Consider the following 16,468-nt stretch of genomic DNA (forward strand, 5'->3'; position numbering starts at 1 on the left):
GACGAGACCAACGGTTGGGAGTTCCCATTTGCATAAACTCAAACCAGCCAACCCTCTGGCGGTGGATTCCCAGCCCGTGGCATTAACTCACCTTGGGGAGAAATACCAGCAATGCCAGATCCCAAGTCACCCCAAAGTCACTGACTCATGGCCTTGGGACTTCCTCAACGATCTCCAGATCGAACGCTGACCTAGGAGGGAGAAGAACCATACAAGCATTTAATCTGCAGCACCATCTTCTCCCCAAGTAACATCACTGAGAGGGTCCCAATAGACTAGGCCCTACTAGGTATCACCAGAATAGGACTTCCCTGGTGGTCCAGAGGCTAAGACTCCACGCTCCCCAATGCAGAGGGCCCGGGTTCGATCCCTGGTCAGGGAACTAGATCCCACATGCCGCCAACTAAGACCCAGCACAGCCAAATAAATAAATATTACAACAAACAAACAAAAAATACTGACCGAATATCACCAGAATAGATGGGATAATAAAGGAAAACACCTCAAAGGTTCGGTTTTTAGAATAAACAATTTTCTTTCAAACAGTTCCCAATAAAGGCAACTGGCCAGATACACCAGAGCTCAGTCTGATCTCACTGTCAGAGACTTTGACACCAAGTTCCCACTGCATCTTGATCAAAGGATGGACCATTGTCCTCAGCAGTTCTCCCACCACTGTCATTACTTCTCTGCCCAGTCCATCCCAAGGCCCCAGCAGCTGTCATCCTATTCTGCAAAGACCCACTTAATATGCCCACCCAAGAAAGGCAAATGAAAGAGAAACTTCCAGAAAGACTCATTAGGTGCCCAGATGGGTGAAAATCAAGACTGCCAGGCCCATTTGAAGGAATAATGAGAAAATATCATTAATGCTTGAGGACACTACACAAGTGACCCACAACTCAACGTGTGGGACTTTGCACCCAGAGGTTTAAAGTGCCAGGTCTGGGATTGGGGGGGACGGGGGGTAGATAAAGTCTTTTCAAAATGGTCACCACCAGCCATTAAATGCTCCAGGCTGGCTGAGGAGCCCCAGGACCAGGGACTAGGCTGTGGGACAGGACAAGCCTCTGATGCAAAGGGGCAGAGGGCAGGTTTGAAAGACAAGGGAAGTCTCAGATTTGTTAGACGGCTACTGAGGACCAGGTGGTTCACAAATATTAGTCTCACTACCTTCACATCATCATGAGATGAGAACAAAAACATCTGGCAAAACAGGATCAAACAGGAGAAACTCGAATGTAGGTGGAAGAAAAGGAGCCCTCAGGCCAAAAGTGGGGGGTGAGTGGGACCTGACCTCACCTGTTGTCTGGGAGCCAGACATGCCTCTTGGGAGCACCACGTTGCCCCTGCACAGTCTACTAAGTGAAGGCGCCGGGGCAGAGTTGCGGCCTCCACCCAACACATCTGCAGCGCAGAAAGGCAGAAGGGCAGCCCCCTGCTGACGGCTGACTACACGGCGGGAGAGTCCTCCTGCCGCACCACATCCTAACATGAACCAGAAAGCAAGTCTTGAGTCTACAGACACAGACTCACAGATCCACAGGCCTGGAATTTCTTCTCTAGTGAACACCTGGGGTCACCCTTTTTAAAAGAGAACCCACCAAAGCACAGACTAAAAGCAGGGGCGACAAAGAGGTTGGTGAGTCAAAGCACTCTTCTCTCTTCAGTGACTGACAAGAGAACTCCTCGGGCTTCTGGCAGACCATGACAAATGGAAGCTTTCTGAATGATTCAGAATTGGTAGAACCCCTCTTTGCTCCTACATCTGGCCCACCTTTATTTTTCTTTCGACACTACTGGCTGCTCCTGGAGAAGCAATACACATTGTGCTCAAGAAACAGTAAAGGGGGGCTCCCCTGGTGGTGCAGTGGTTGAGAGTCCGCCTGCCGATGCAGGGGACACAGGTTCGTGCCCCGGTCCAGGAAGATCCCACATGCCGCGGAGCGGCTGAGCCCGTGAGCCATGGCCGCTGGGCCTGCGCATCCGGAGCCTGTGCTCCGCAACGGGAAGAGGCCACAACAGTGAGAGACCCGCGTACCGCAAAAAAAAGAAAAAAAATAAACAGTAAAGGGAAAAAAACCAAAAGAGTAAAGGAGCAAAGTCAACACACAAACAAGCATGTCGGTCATGGGCTGCCTTGAATAATGTATTATGGGTTGTCCTCTATTCCTGTTAAGTTCATAGAGCAGAACCCACGATTTACAGTTCTCCCATGTGCCCTTCAGCATTATCTGAACTTATTCCAGTGTGAGGTCCAAATACAAATGTATGGACTGGTTTCTGTCCGGAGGCTCCTTTACTTCAAAGACAAAGTGAACCTCCACAAGTCCGGGGCCCAGCCCGGTCACCATATCACATGTGGGCCGGCAAAGGCCCGCGCGCTGAAGGAAACGGCAGGACCAAAAAGCTAGTGTGTGAAAGCTCCAGGGTTTGGAGGGGACAACTGGGCCCTCCAAACACGGGGAAAGGCTTCCAGTGACTCCTGTCCCTGCACTATTGGTGACCAGGGCACGGGCAGCCCATGATTGCCGGGGACCAGCCCCAGCTGGACAGGTTTCACCCAAAGGGGAGACGGAGTCGGCGTGGACAGAGCACAAGACACCTCAGAGGATGCAAGGATCTGACAAATTTATTTTTCACGATTCCAAAGTATTTATACTATAAAATAATCTCATTTTCAATCTTAACAACCTCATTCCCATGCCAAAAAATCTCTTACACAAGCCATAAAACAAAAGTAATTTACATCAACAGATTACATCAGCAGGTTAAACAGGTTAAATAATCTTCTTATCGCTTATAGTCTCTTTCATCCCCTGTGGCCATAAAACCTCCCCGCCACCATACCCAAGTGTTTCCTAACATATCTCTAACTCCCCAGGAGGGCCAAAACCCATTCAATTTGTCTTCTAAAGTAAGCTTTTGCCACACAAATGCTCCTATTGTATTTCCCTGAACCCAACGCCCTGGCCTGGGAGTGGGGATTTCAGGTGTAGCCATTAAAGGAGCCGGAGTAGTTACAATCTTTTTTGGCTTTACCCTAAGTTGGGGTCTTTCCCTAAACCCTCCATCGGAGCTGGAAATATTTCCCAACACTAATAGCAATCCCATAAAAATCACCTTAAGCAAAAGCAGGGGGGAACAAGGGGAACCACGCAGAGGAGAGCTTTGCTTCTCCATATTTGTACCTGACAGTACCAGCTTTGCTTGGCACTATGGGTCTCGTCCGTGCTGAGACTCAAAGGCACTTCCTACACGGCTCCCGGCACATGATCACTTTCGATGCAGGAACAGAAAAGGGCAGAAAGAGCCAGGAAGGATGGGAGGCTGGAGCAGGGGCCTGGGTCAGGGAGAGCAGCCCAGCCTAGCCGAGTCCCAGCAGTTTCTGTCATGTCCTGCCAAGACCCCACAAAACCTCTCTGCCAGCGGGAGTCAACACACTTCCAGCATAAAAAACTGCAAATGCTTTCGGGCTGAAAAGATCAGGATCATGTGATCATGGCAACACCATGAAAAATTTTTTAGAACTTTTGCTGCTATCCCAGCTTTGCTCTTCAGATGAAGATGTGGAGTCTGAGATGGGGTCACAGCACTAGACAGGTTGAGAGGCGGGAGCGGTCTCCATCACAACGGTACTTGCACTGACACCCCAGGGCTCGGAAGGGAGATGCCCCGGGGAGCCCTTCACCCAAGCAGGTTTCTAGGGCCCTCCCCTAGGCATGTGGGGGACTGCCCCACAGCAGGATGCTACTGTCACCACACTTCCCCTTACACGATCACCCAAGCCCCAGAAAACACACACGTGACTTTACAAAAAACACAACATTCCAGAGAAAGGTCCAAAAGCCTTACCTGGGGCCCCGGGGCCTAGAGCCTGGCTGACACGAAGATGACGCCTCCTGTGGAGCCTCTGTGCACACAGACCCAGCTGCAAAGGGAAATTGGTGAACGGGCACTCACAGCAGGCCCTGGGGGACGCACAGAACACTTGGCACAGTAGCTGGCAGTCTCTAGCACCTATGAAGGCAGGCTGTTACTGCAGTACCTGAACGGCCACACCACGGTATCAGGAACAAGGACGATTTAACCCTAGGAAGGGGTCTGCAAGTCATCTCTGACAGGAATAATACCTACGTTACCCTATGTGCCAACTGTGATCAATTTGCTGCTAACCAGTCTGCAGGCTGTGGCTGCCTGGCAATGACTAGAATGGACCGGAACGGGTAACAGGTGGGGGGAGGGCCCCGTGCCTGCTACGTAGTATAAGGGCGACTTACAGATGCATCCTCAACTATACTGGGCTTTGTCCAGGTTGGTCACTAGAAAAACACCCACAGCGGACCACGGGCCCTGCTCATGACCAGTAAGTCTACCTAGATTATAGTAAGTCTACCTTTCATTACAGAAACAATTCCAGTGGAGAAAAGGAGGCTGACCCGGCAGGCTGGCTTGCTGGAGGGCTTGGTTCCCTGACACTCTGCAATGGGAGGAGCCCTGTCACCTCACAACAGATGGGTCATCTCCACCTCTTTGGGGGTTTTTTTTGGTCCAGGTGCTGTGCATCAGGCACCAGACGCAACGCAAAACAAGGAGGCGCTGCCCTCAAGATTACAGCATAAGGGGCCCGATCAGCAAATCAACACTTTCTAGGCGATCAGCGCTGAGGGGCGGGGCTGAGGATGCGGGATGAGGAAGGGGTGCGATGGGGAATCAGAGAAAACGTCCAGAGGGGAGCCCTCCACTGCCAGCCCGTGAACTGCTAAGGCAGGGCCCTGCTCGGGAAAAGGGGCACTCAGCGAGCACACAGCGCCAGGGACCAGGAAGCAACACAAATCAGTGGGAAGAAAGACATGTACGAAAGCTCCAGAGTTTGCAAGGGACAGGACTGAACCCTCCAAACACGGGGAAAGGCTTTCAGCAACTCCTCTCCCTGCACTATCAATGACCAGGGCACGGGCAGCCCACGATCACTTCCGAATGCAGGGGCAGAAAAGGGCAGTGAGGCAGCGGAGAAGGGAGGCCACTGCCAGCATCCTGGGAAACGGCCTGGCCTAGCAACAGACCAGCAGACAGGTCACTGACCAGACTTCCAGCCTAAGATGACAGAACCACCCGATTATTCACCAGTCCCTGCCAAGAGCTGAAGAGAAGACTAATGGCAGAAACACTGAGAACTCTTAGGTCCTGAAGGAATGTGTGTAAGTGGCACCAGGATTGAACACCTGACAGAATTCTCGCTCAGGCTCACAGAAGAGCACTTGGCTGGTCACTGGATGTGAATCTCTGTCCTCTCAACATCACAGCAGCCTCCATCCAGGCTCTCAGGAGCAGAAGGGGGCCCAAGCCTCCACTGCACCCTCACTCTCCACACCTCAGCACCCGACATCTCTGGCCTCACAGCCTGCACACAACTCAAGTACTAGAGAACAGGCGGGACACCACTTACCTGGGACTCAGTCCCGGCTCTCCCTGACGACACGTCTCATGCAACAGCAGCCATGTGACACTCCCGCAGGGGACAAGAAGCCATCACGTGATCTGCCCAACTAGCAGGAAACCATTATGCTCATCGACAGGAAAACACGGTGTGTGTGTTGGGGGGATTCGGGTCTTAGGCAATGAACGCACTACAGCCTGACTCTCTCCATCCTCGGACTGCCTCATGCTTGGTCACTGCTAGTCACTGAAGGCTGTCCTGTATGGAAGGGACAAGTATGGGTCCCCTGAACATGGGGAAAGTCTTGCAACTTTTCCTTGGCCCATATTACCAATGACCAGGACACGGGCAGCCTGTAACCACTTCAAATCCAGAGGCAGAAAAGAACACAGGGCTGCTGAGACTGGAGACCAGGGTCAGAAGACCACAGCTGTGGCAAGACCCACTCCCATTCTCCTTTTTTAAAGCCTCAGAAAAACCAGCACCAAGCCAGGCAGAGGGCACTCAACAGACACCAGGTGCCAGGAGACATCGAAAGAGGCGCTGGGGGGAATTCCCTGGAGGTCCAGTGGTTAGGACTCCGTGCGCTTTCACTGCCACGGCCTTGATTCAATTCCTGGTCGGGGAACTAAGATCTGGCAAGCCGTGCGGTGTGCAGTAATTATTAAAATAGTAAAATAATAGAAAGGCGGCGGGAGGACGGCCGAGTGGGACAGCTCCAGAGTTGGGAAGGGACAGGAGTGAACCCTCCAAACACGGGGAAACGCTTTCAGCAACTCCTCTGCCGGCACTACCAGGGACCAGGGCACGGGCAGCCCATGATCACTTCCGAATGCAGGGGCAACAAAGGGCAGAAGAAGAGCCAGGCACAGGAGCCCATGTCAGCAGCTGGCTCTCCGCCCAGGCACGGGAAAGCTGCCCAGCCAAGCCCAGGACCCCAACACTATCCTCACTTCATAGAAAGACTCCATCTCCCCTCATCAACAGAGGCCACAGGAAGACCAACTTCTCGTAAAAATGCCTCAAGTACTCCTCCACCCACAAAATACCAACTAAGTACCTACTAACCACTTGCCAGGCACTGGGGGTTCAAAGACACAGACCAGGCCTCTGCCCTCCCGACTGCTTGCTGTTTCCCCCCTGGAAGGAAAGGAAAGCTCAGGAGAATGGAGTAACTCACCCGAGGTTCCACGACTAACGAGGGGCTGCGTCAGCATCTGAACTCAGGCCTTTCTGGCCCCCAAACCCAGCCCCACTCTCCTGCACAAGGCTTTGCAACACAGTTCCCAGAACCCCCCTCAGCCCAGGGACCACCCCCTCTGCCGCATGGCAGGAAGGCCACGGCCCCCAGTTCAAGGCCCTCAGGAGCAGCACTTGCCCAAAGGGGCTGGGGCGCCCTCACTTTAAAACTCAAAAACACCCGTTTGGAAAATGGAGGTTTCAACACTTTCCCTTAAAGCTTATTAGGCGGAAATGGGCTAACGCTCACCAGAGTATTTGACCGGTAACCGACGAACGGCTTTGGGACCTGAAACGCTAGAGTCGGAGGTGATGGGCAGTGAATCAGGGGTTCTGGCGCCCCTCGGGCCAGGTTCACACGGGCTCTGCACGACCCCCTGCGGGACCTCGGGCCCACGCGTCACCCGACCTGTCTCTCAACATCAGCGGGCAAAAGTCTCCCCACGGGGCGGGTGAGGCTCCGAACCGGCGCCGGCCGGTGGCGCGGTGACCCGAGGCCTCTTTGTCGAAGACACGAGGGCCGAGAAGTCGACATGTGGCCCTCCCCGCCCCCTCGGGCCTCAGTTTCCCCTTAGGGTGGGGGGAGGGGCGGAGCAGACCACGTGCCCAGCGCTCCCCTCAGTAACGCACCCGGGTCGCCGTGAGAGATGGCGCGGGACAGAGGAGGAAGCACTGCAGCCAGTGCGGGAAGGTGCGGATGTCCGCGGATGGTGGGAGACGGCGTGGATCCAAGAGAAACAGAAGCCACCGGAACCGGGAACCTCCTCCACCCGCTCTGCGGCGGCGGAACTGCAGCAGAGACGAGGCCTGCGGCGTCGCCGGGAGCGGATCCCTCGCTCGTGGTCCTGCAGCGACCTCTGGTGGATCGGAGCCGGAGTTCTGCGTCAGGATGACTTGGTAATTTCCAGAAGCAGTCTGAAATTTTGAAAATAACATTCCCTCACCTGTTTTGCTTTTCTGCGTGTGTTCTGTTTGTTGTCACTGATTTGTCATTAATTTGTAGGAATGGTGACTTCCACATGAGGAGCTTTAATTAGCAAAAGGTCTTTCTTTTTTATTTTTAATATCCAAGTATAGTTGATTAATAATGTGTTAGCTTCAGGTGTACAGCGGAGTGATTCAGTTATAGAGTTACATATATATATATTCTTTTTCAAATTCTTTTCCCATTTAGGTTATTACAGAGTATTGAGCAGAGTTACCCCTGCTATACAGTAGGTCCTTGTTGGTTATCCATTCTAAATATAGCTGTGTGTACATGTCAATCCCAATCTCCCAATCTATACCTCCCCTGCCACCCTTTCCTGCTGGTAATCATAAATTCGTTCTCTAAGTCTGTGAGTGTGTTTCTGTTTTGTAAAAAAGTTTGTTTGATCATTTTTTTAAGATTCCACATGTAAGCAATATCCTATGATATTTGTCTTTGTCTGATACTTCGCTCAGTATGACAATCTCCAGGTCCATCCATGTTGCTGCAAGTGGCATTATTTCATTCTTTTTAATGGCTGAGTAGTATTCCATTGTATATCTGTACCACATCTTCTTTATCCATTCATCTGTTGATGGATATTTAGGTTGAAGAACTCATGTATTGTGTGGACAATAGGCATCTTGTCCGATTGACCATTGTATTGAGTTTAGTGGCTGGCACAGTTGAACAAATGAATGAATTCTGGCCGTATAGTTATTTGGACACATCACCAGACTAAAATATTGTTCAGATGACCTGAAACTGGATCATGAGGGTGACAAGGAGATAAGCCTACAGAGGCGGGCAGGTGCTTTGCTAAAATGCCATCCTAAAAGTAAAAGCAGTCTTGAATCAGAGGGACGTGATCAAATTTGCATTTTGGGGACCTGGTCAGATTTGCATTGTGCCAGAGAAGACAGACAGAGGTCGCATACTCCCGATGGCACTGCAGAGAGGCTTGAGGGGGGGCTCACGGCCCCTAATCCCACAAGCACTACACTGCCTGCATCCTAGGCCGGGTGTCTCTCTCAGAACTGAGGCAACCCCGCCACTAACTTGGTCCACATTCTGAAGTGCAAACAGCCCACGCTTGTGTCCGAGCAAGCGTCTCCCCACTTCAGATTCCTGGCGCTTCACTAAGTCAGCACAATGTGGAAATCCAGGCCTGACCGATGCGGCGGAGAAGGAAATGGGATGGGGGGGCCTCTGAGGGTGAGAACACTCCATCTTCTGTACCTGAGAGGAGGCTGTGGGATTCTAACACTGTGAGAACATTGGGGATCTCCATGATGAGGAGGGGCCATGGGATGCTGTGGCTGGAAGGATACTGGACAAAGGGGTCAGGTGTGCACACAGCCCCAGTGTCCTCTGCTGCCTCCTACTCTTGCCCTTACTCTCCCTGTGGCTTTGGCTAAGTGACCTAACTTTGCCCAGCCTTAGTTTTCCTTTTCTGGTAATGGGCAGAGTCTTAGTCCCCCCTCCCCCAACAGTGCTGCTGTGAGAATTAAGTGAAACAATGCACACCGAGAACACAGCACAGAGCAGATGGCCAAGCGCGGTAGTTGCTATACTTTGGTATTTCTGAGAAAGCCCAGGGCTTCTGTCACTGTGAGGACACCGTGAGATTATTTATGAGGCAGAGAGAGTGTGCTGTATTTGAAGAGCCTAAGGCAGCACTCTCCAGTAGAAACATAATGCCGGCCGGCCGCATGTGTCATTTTAAACCTTCCAGGAGCCACATTAAAAAGGTACCAAATGTACAGAACATATAAACAACAAGGTCCTACTGCACAGCACAGCGAACTATATTCAATATCCTAGGATAAACCATAATGGAAAAGACTATAAAAAACAATGTATATATGTGCATAACTGATTCACTTTGCTGTACAGCAGAAATTAACACAACATTGTAAATCAATTCTACTGCAATAAAAATAAATAAATTAAAGATAAAAAATTTAGGGACTTCCCTGGCAATCCAGTGGTTAAGACTCCATGCTTCCACTGCAGGGGGCACAAGTTCCATCCCTGGCTAGGGAACTAAGATCCCACATGCCACATGAGGTATGGCCAAAAATTTTTTTAAAAATTTAAAAAAATAAATAAATAAGGCTTCCCTGGTGGCGCAGTGGTTGAGAGTCCGCCTGCCAATGCAGGGGACATGGGTTCATGCCCCGATCTGGGAAGATCCCACATGCCGCGGAGTGGCTGGGCCCGTGAGCCATGGCCGCTGAGCCTACGCGTCTGGAGCCTGTGCTCCGCAACGGGAGAGGCCACAACACTGAGAGGCCCGCGTACCGCAAAAAAAAAAAAAAAAAAAAATTAAAAAAAAATAAAAAGGTACCCAAAAAGGTGAAATTAATTTTAATAGTATATTTTATTTAACCCAAGATAACCAAAATATTACATTTCAGTGTGTAATCAATATTTTTAACTTATTAATAAGATATTTATGATTTCTTTTCCTTTGTTCAAAGTCTTTGGACTCAGTGCTTGTTTTATACTGACAGTGCATTGCAGTTGGGACTGGCTACATTTCCAGTGCTCTGTGCCACATGTGGCTGCATGTGCCTGGTGGCTGCTGTATATCAGAACACGTCTAAGGCCATCTGGCTTTGATCAGCTCTTCAGAGCCAGAAGAGAAAAGCAGCAAGCAGGAGGCTGAGAGCATGTCCCTGCCACAGGCCCCCACCACCCATGAGCCTGGAACATCCTGGGAGAGTCTGGGCCTCCTGCAACACTCAGGTTGGGAGCCTCGTTGTTCTGAGCTGGAGATTAAGGGAAAGGTGCCTTCTAAAAGCTGGGAAGGGGCAGAGCCACAATTCCAACCTAGATGATCTCCTGTACCCTGTGCACCCATGATGCTAGGGAGGGGATCTAGGCTGGTTCATTTCTGCATCCCCAGTGTCTAGAGAAGGCTGGGCATCTAAGAGGCATGGTTGATGTTTGCTGTTAGTGTAACAGGACATTAAAATGGACATTTCAGCCCAAGCACCAAGGAGGCACCAAGATAGTGGAATGAACAGTGGAACAACAACAAGTCACAGTTGTGGTAGGTAAAAGGTGGTTCAGTCTTGGCAGGTTTTGAAGGTTCCACCTGCTATCATGGCAGCGGCCTTCTAAAGAAGACATTGGACCAGGTGCAGAATTTAGGAAGAAAATAACTGGAAAATGGTTACTTGTGACTCAATTCTCTCTTCTAATTTGAGGGTCTTAACAGTACAGTGTTAGACATGAAAAAGAGAGGGAATTATGGACTCTGTGTCTTAAAATATTCCCCCCACCTTGCCCCCAAGAGGGAGAGTAGGAGGAATTTCCCCTTTCTCTGGAGATCCTCATACCAGGAGCTTCAGCAGGAACACATGGGAGCTTGATAAGTGTCACCTGGAATTGGGGAGCACAGGTGACCCGTGCCCAACCCGCTCCTCAGTCAAAAGTTCATTGTCGGGCTTCCCTGGTGGCGCAGTGGTTGAGAGTCCGCCTACCGATGCAGGGGACGCGGGTTCGTGCCCCGGTTCGGGAAGATCCCACATGCCGCGGAGCGGCTGGGCCCGTGAGCCATGGCCGCTGAGCCTGCGCGTCCGGAGCCTGTGCTCCGCAACGGGAGAGGCCACAACAGTGAGAGGCCCGCGTACCGCAAAAAAAAAAAAAAAAAAGTTTCATTGTCTCCTTCAACAAGTGTAAAATCTGGGATAGGACTGTCCACCTGCTGCCCAAGAGGTTCTGCCCTACAGGGAGCCTGCTAGGGGGAGGGGACCCCAAGAAGAGGGCCTGTTCACATCACCGGGGGTACAGTCAAAGGGCACCAGGAGGGGGGTCTCTGAAGAACCCCTGAAACAGAGGCTGAGGGAGAATGCTCAGCATTAATTTCATGACCAGCCTGGAGAGAAATGTTCCCCCATCTCACTCGTCATTCCATCTGATCCTGATCCTGGAGGTACTGGGAGTGGGGGTGGGCTGGGGAGAGTGAGCAGAAACCTGGTGAAGAGAAACACATTTGGATAAGTAAGGGGAGAAGGTTCCCATCCCCTCCCAGCAGACAGCAACCCACCCTGTGCTTGGCGCCAGTTGGTGGAGAGCAGAGAAGTCTGACCTATCAATGATCATTGAAAACACGATTGATACATGAGACAGACATTTAAAATAATTGAATGAAAACTATGTTCCCCATTTTTAGTAATACAAGACTTGTTACTTAAGAATGATCAGAAGACTGATGACGACTGCCTGATATTTTTCTAGGGGCAGTGAAAAGATACTTCCACTTAGAAAGTTTAAAGAGACAGGCAAAAAAAAATGTTTTTATGATGACATACCAGAAGTCCCTCTTTCAACATACTGGTCACACTTATAAAGGATTGGGCTGTGGCTGGGAGGTCAGCATTCCATCATCTTGGAGTTTGTGACCTCACAGTGGCTGAGAGATTCCTGGAGCCTGGAGATGGGCGGGATGGGGAGATGGGGTCTCGACTGGCTGGACAGATTGTCCGAAGGAGGTGATGCCCAGGGTCTAGGCTGGAAGCCAGCAGCTGGCCCGGTGAGCCCTGCAGGATCTCCAAGCCCTGTCCCTGCACTAAGAATGATCAGCATGCTGGCGGTCTTGCTTATTCTGTTCATCTTCCTCCTTGCCGTCTTACTGATTATCTGTTACTGCATCTTTCGGGAGGAATAGGCTTGGGCTCCTGCAGGCTGGGACTGAGGCCCATTGGTAGCTTTGGCCAGTCCAGCCACCCAGGGCCTCTGCTGCCCCATGGCCTGGGTCTGGGCCTGTTTGGGAGCCTCCAGCAGCCCCCAGGCCCTCACTGGATGCTCAGACACACTGAGGTGAGACAGAGGGTCTCCCCACCAGGGTCAGTTCCCACCGAGGTGTCAGCATCCCCTCCTCCCTGTGTCCCCTCGCTGGTCCTCTGACCCCCACAGCCTCTTTGTCACTAGTTCTGCTTCTGCTTCATTTTTGTCCTGGGCTGAAGGCCCCTGGTTCCGGAGAGGGGGGTCAATGTTGGCTCAGTGAAAGTCTAAATGGCTCAGGCCTCTGCCATGCAGACAGACAGGAGAAGAGGTGGCCCGTTCCCTTCCCAAACAGGCAGGGCTGGGCCCTGGGGGACCGGAGTCCAAGCAAAAGACTGATAACCTTGGCCGGTGACATCAGACTTTCCTTCTATCTGCAGTGGACAATCCTTGAAAACAACCTTCTTGACTAATGAATCTGGATGGCCTTAGCTAATTAACTTGGGTTTCCCTGAACAACAACTTTGGACCTCCTTTGCTAACTAAATAACTGAGATGTTTGTGGCTAATTATACGTAAGCTTTCCTGGCTTGAGAATCATGAACTTTCTTGCCTGAATACCTGGGCCTTCCGGGGTAACAATATTTGACTTTGGGTCAGTATCTCTCACCATGCTAGCAGACTATATCAATTCTTTACTCTTAAGACCTTGGGTTGTCCTGGCCAAGGGCAGCAGACATCCCTGACTACTTTTCTGGGACTTCTAGAATAAAAATAGAAGAATTCTTCTATGATTTCACCATTACATGTGATATTGACTGATGGTTTATGATGTATATTCTTTTTTTAGAATTCTAAGACTCAAAGTTATGAATGAATAGTAATTTTTATCAAATTATGATAATCATGATGATGATGGTGACAGCTAGAATGTATTACTAGCTGACGATGAGCCAAAAGCTAAAAAAAAAAGCCCTTATGGTGTTCATGTATTTCAATGCATTATTTTACCTAATTTAAAATTTTTGAATTGTAAAGTACACATAACATAAAATTTACCATCTTAATCATTTTTATTTTATTTCTTTATGTTTGGCTGCATTGGGTCTTCATTGCTGCATGTGGGCTTTCCCTAGTTGCGGCGAGCGGGGGCTACTCTTCATTGTGGTGCGCAGCCTTCTCATGGCGGTGGCTTCTCTTGTTGCGGAGCATGGGCTCTAGAGTGCAGGCTCAGTAGTCGTGGTGCACAGGCTTAGTTGCTCCGCGGCACATGGGGTCTCCCTGGACCAGTGCTCGAACCCGTGTCCCCTGCATTGGCAGGCGGATTCTTAACCACTGCACCACCAGCAAAGCCCCAGTCATTTTTAAATACTCAGTTCAGTAGTGTCAGGTACATTCACATCATTGTACGATCAATCCCCAGAACTCTTTTCATCTTTCAAGCTGAAACGCTGTACCTATTAAACACTAACTTCTTATTCCCCACTATCTCCAGCCCCTGACCACCACCATTCTACTTTCTGTCTCTGCATCTGACTACTCTGGGTACCTCATATAAGTGGAATCATGTAGTATTTGTCCTTTTATAACTGGCTTATTTTACTTAACGTAATATTATTCAGGTTCATCCATGTTGTAGCATTTGTCAGAATTCCCTCCCTTTTTAAGGCTGAATAACATTCCATTGTATGTAGAGACCACATTTTGTTTATCTGTTCATCCATCAATGGACGGTTGAGTAGCTTGTACCTTCTGGCTATCGTGAATAGTACTGCCATGCACATGGGTGGACAAATATCCCTTTAAGACCCTGCGTTCATTTGTTTCGAGGATACGTGGAATTGTTGGATCCTATGGCAATTCTGTTTTTAATTTTTTGAGCAACCACCATCCTATTTTCCATAGTGGCACCATTTTGCATATTTTATCTACTTTGAAGTTGAAAACTTGGGGTTCAGAAAGATTAAGTAGCTTGCTAATGTGTAAAACGTGGTAGAGAAAAATTTCAAGTATGTCTATTGAATTCGTTTCCTAGGGCTGCCATAAGAAATTACTGCAAACTGGGTGGCTTAAAAGAGAAATTTATTCTCTCACTATTCTGGAGGTTAGAAGTCTGAAATCAACATGTCAGCAGGGCCATGCTCCCTCTAAAACTCTGGGTGGGAGTCTTCCTTTTCCTAGTGCTTGGTGGTGTCCATCAATCCTGCAGCTGTGTCACTCCAATCTCTGGCATTCTCCTGGGGTGTCTTTCTCCTCACTTATAAGGACACCAGTCATGTTGGATTAATGGTCCTTCCTCCTGCAACATGACCTCATCTTAACTTACATCTTAGTTACATCTGCAAATACTATTTCCACATCAGGTCACATTCCCAGGTACCAGGTGTTAGGACTTCAACATAACACCTTTTGGGGTTACATAACTTAATCCATCATATCTGTCTTCCTCCAAATTCTGTGATATTTACCATACTTTTGACCTCTTAATGTGATAAACTACTAGACTTCCCAATCGAAAGCCATGCTTGCATTTATGGGACAGAACTTCTTTGCTATTAGTAGATTATTAGACTATAAGCTTGGAGGAAGGCAGACACAATAGGCTTCTTTCAGTCATCCCTTTGCCTCCCGTCATTATACAAAAACAAAAAACAGTATTGGAAAAGTGGTATAGCTTTTCCAGTGCCTTTATGGGGAAAAATCATTCGAACAGTTGTTTGGGGAATTATTTAGGTGGTAGTTTTTGTTGTTCCTTTCTCAATTTCCTGCCAATCAGGCTGTTGTTGACATCTGTTGGACACACCCACCAGCATAGTGCCCCATAGAGCGGAAGCGCTTATTTACCATGTATTGAATGACTGAATGAATGAATGAATAGAAGGTTCATTGGCTCAGCAGTGCCCCTGACCCCTTTTTGCTGCTACTGTTCTGTCTTGATGACCAGTGGCTCCAAGTGGCTGGTGGCTCTCCCTCCCCCTACAGCCTCCTTAAGCCCCCTGTGTCCACTCCTGAAAGAGCCTTGGTCCAGGCAGACCTAATCACCAGCCTACTCCTGCCTGGGTAGGTCCCCAACACACCCCCTTCTGGCAAAAGACCCACTTGAAACATCCATCCCTTCTGGAGCTTGCAGAGAGTGCACTGCAGTTTTGTTTTGTTTTTAATGTCTGCAGACACACTGCTGACTGACAAATAAGGACAAGCCACTGATCATGGACTGTTATCTGAACGCCAAGAGCAAAGGTTGTCGTAACACATTTATTTCAAGACCTCAGCACGTAACACATTTATTTCAAGACCTCAGCATGCTGCCCTGTTTGCTGGAATCTCCAGTTAGGTAGGCCAGTGTCGTAGATGGGAAAGTCATCTGAGATAAGCACGCAGTGCCTCGTGCAATGCCAACTCCCCACCCCCACCCCCAGTGATGGAATACCTTAATAACTGACCATTTAGGATAAGTTAAGGAAAAGACTTGGGCATTTAGCCAGGACTGTTAGTGACAGAAACTTAACTTATGCTAAAAAAAAAAAAAAAAGAATTACATTCTTAGAAAGCTTATGTAACTGAACAAAAGGAAAGGCAGAGGTGGAACAGGGCTTCCAAGATGACAAACACCAGGGACTGAAATTCCACCAGTACTCTCTGTCCTGCATCTCCCCCTCTCTCTGTGTGTGGATTTCTGGCTTCACATTTACTCCGTTTCTTGTATATGGGGTGGGGGAGACATATGCTACATTTGCCCTGAAGTACATCTCCATACATCTTCCACTGTAGGTAGGCAGGATTGCCACATATGGTTGTGCAGGTTGTGTACTGCCCAACTCACGGATGTGCCATTCACATCATAGACTCTGGCTGAAAAGCAGAGATGTTAGGGATACTTGGCTGAACATAGAAAACACTTGATGTTTTCCTAGCACATCCTTCTCTCGTCCAGCAGAGTCACCCTACGTTCTACCATCCTGAAGGGAGGGGTTCAAAAATCTCCATTCTAATCCTTAAATGGTGGGCCCTTCTAATGAAGACTCTTGGGAATATCTTTAAAGGGCAACACTTTGGGGGAATTTTCCCACAAGCTTCATGAGGACAAA

At 49.5% G+C, this 16,468-nt stretch overlaps 1 long non-coding RNA gene and 3 other non-coding genes across 12 annotated transcripts in view; all 4 read right to left on the reverse strand.

The window, feature by feature from the left end:
- Positions 1–7,478, reverse strand: part of LOC137207819 (uncharacterized) — a 28,196-nt gene extending 20,718 nt beyond the window's left edge. For 3 of the 9 annotated variants that reach the window (XR_010935281.1, XR_010935282.1, XR_010935278.1), the window contains exons 1-4: positions 6,930–7,477; positions 5,450–5,698; positions 3,856–3,931; positions 92–191 (exon numbers count right to left, since the gene is read on the reverse strand). This is a non-coding gene — a long non-coding RNA (uncharacterized lncRNA). The other 6 variants (XR_010935279.1, XR_010935280.1, XR_010935284.1 and 3 more) reach the window with 6 other exon arrangements.
- LOC137208297 (small nucleolar RNA SNORA71) lies at positions 2,415–2,536 on the reverse strand. The gene has a single exon (XR_010935602.1). It is a non-coding gene; the product is annotated as a small nucleolar RNA SNORA71 (small nucleolar RNA).
- LOC137208292 (small nucleolar RNA SNORA71) lies at positions 4,855–4,988 on the reverse strand. The gene has a single exon (XR_010935598.1). It is a non-coding gene; the product is annotated as a small nucleolar RNA SNORA71 (small nucleolar RNA).
- On the reverse strand, positions 6,147–6,280 carry LOC137208294 (small nucleolar RNA SNORA71). The gene has a single exon (XR_010935600.1). It is a non-coding gene; the product is annotated as a small nucleolar RNA SNORA71 (small nucleolar RNA).
- Positions 7,479–16,468: the final 8,990 nt, after the last annotated feature.

The sequence above is a fragment of the Pseudorca crassidens genome, chromosome 15 (assembly GCF_039906515.1).
Source record: "Pseudorca crassidens isolate mPseCra1 chromosome 15, mPseCra1.hap1, whole genome shotgun sequence".
In the NCBI taxonomy this organism is placed as follows: domain Eukaryota; kingdom Metazoa; phylum Chordata; class Mammalia; order Artiodactyla; family Delphinidae; genus Pseudorca; species Pseudorca crassidens.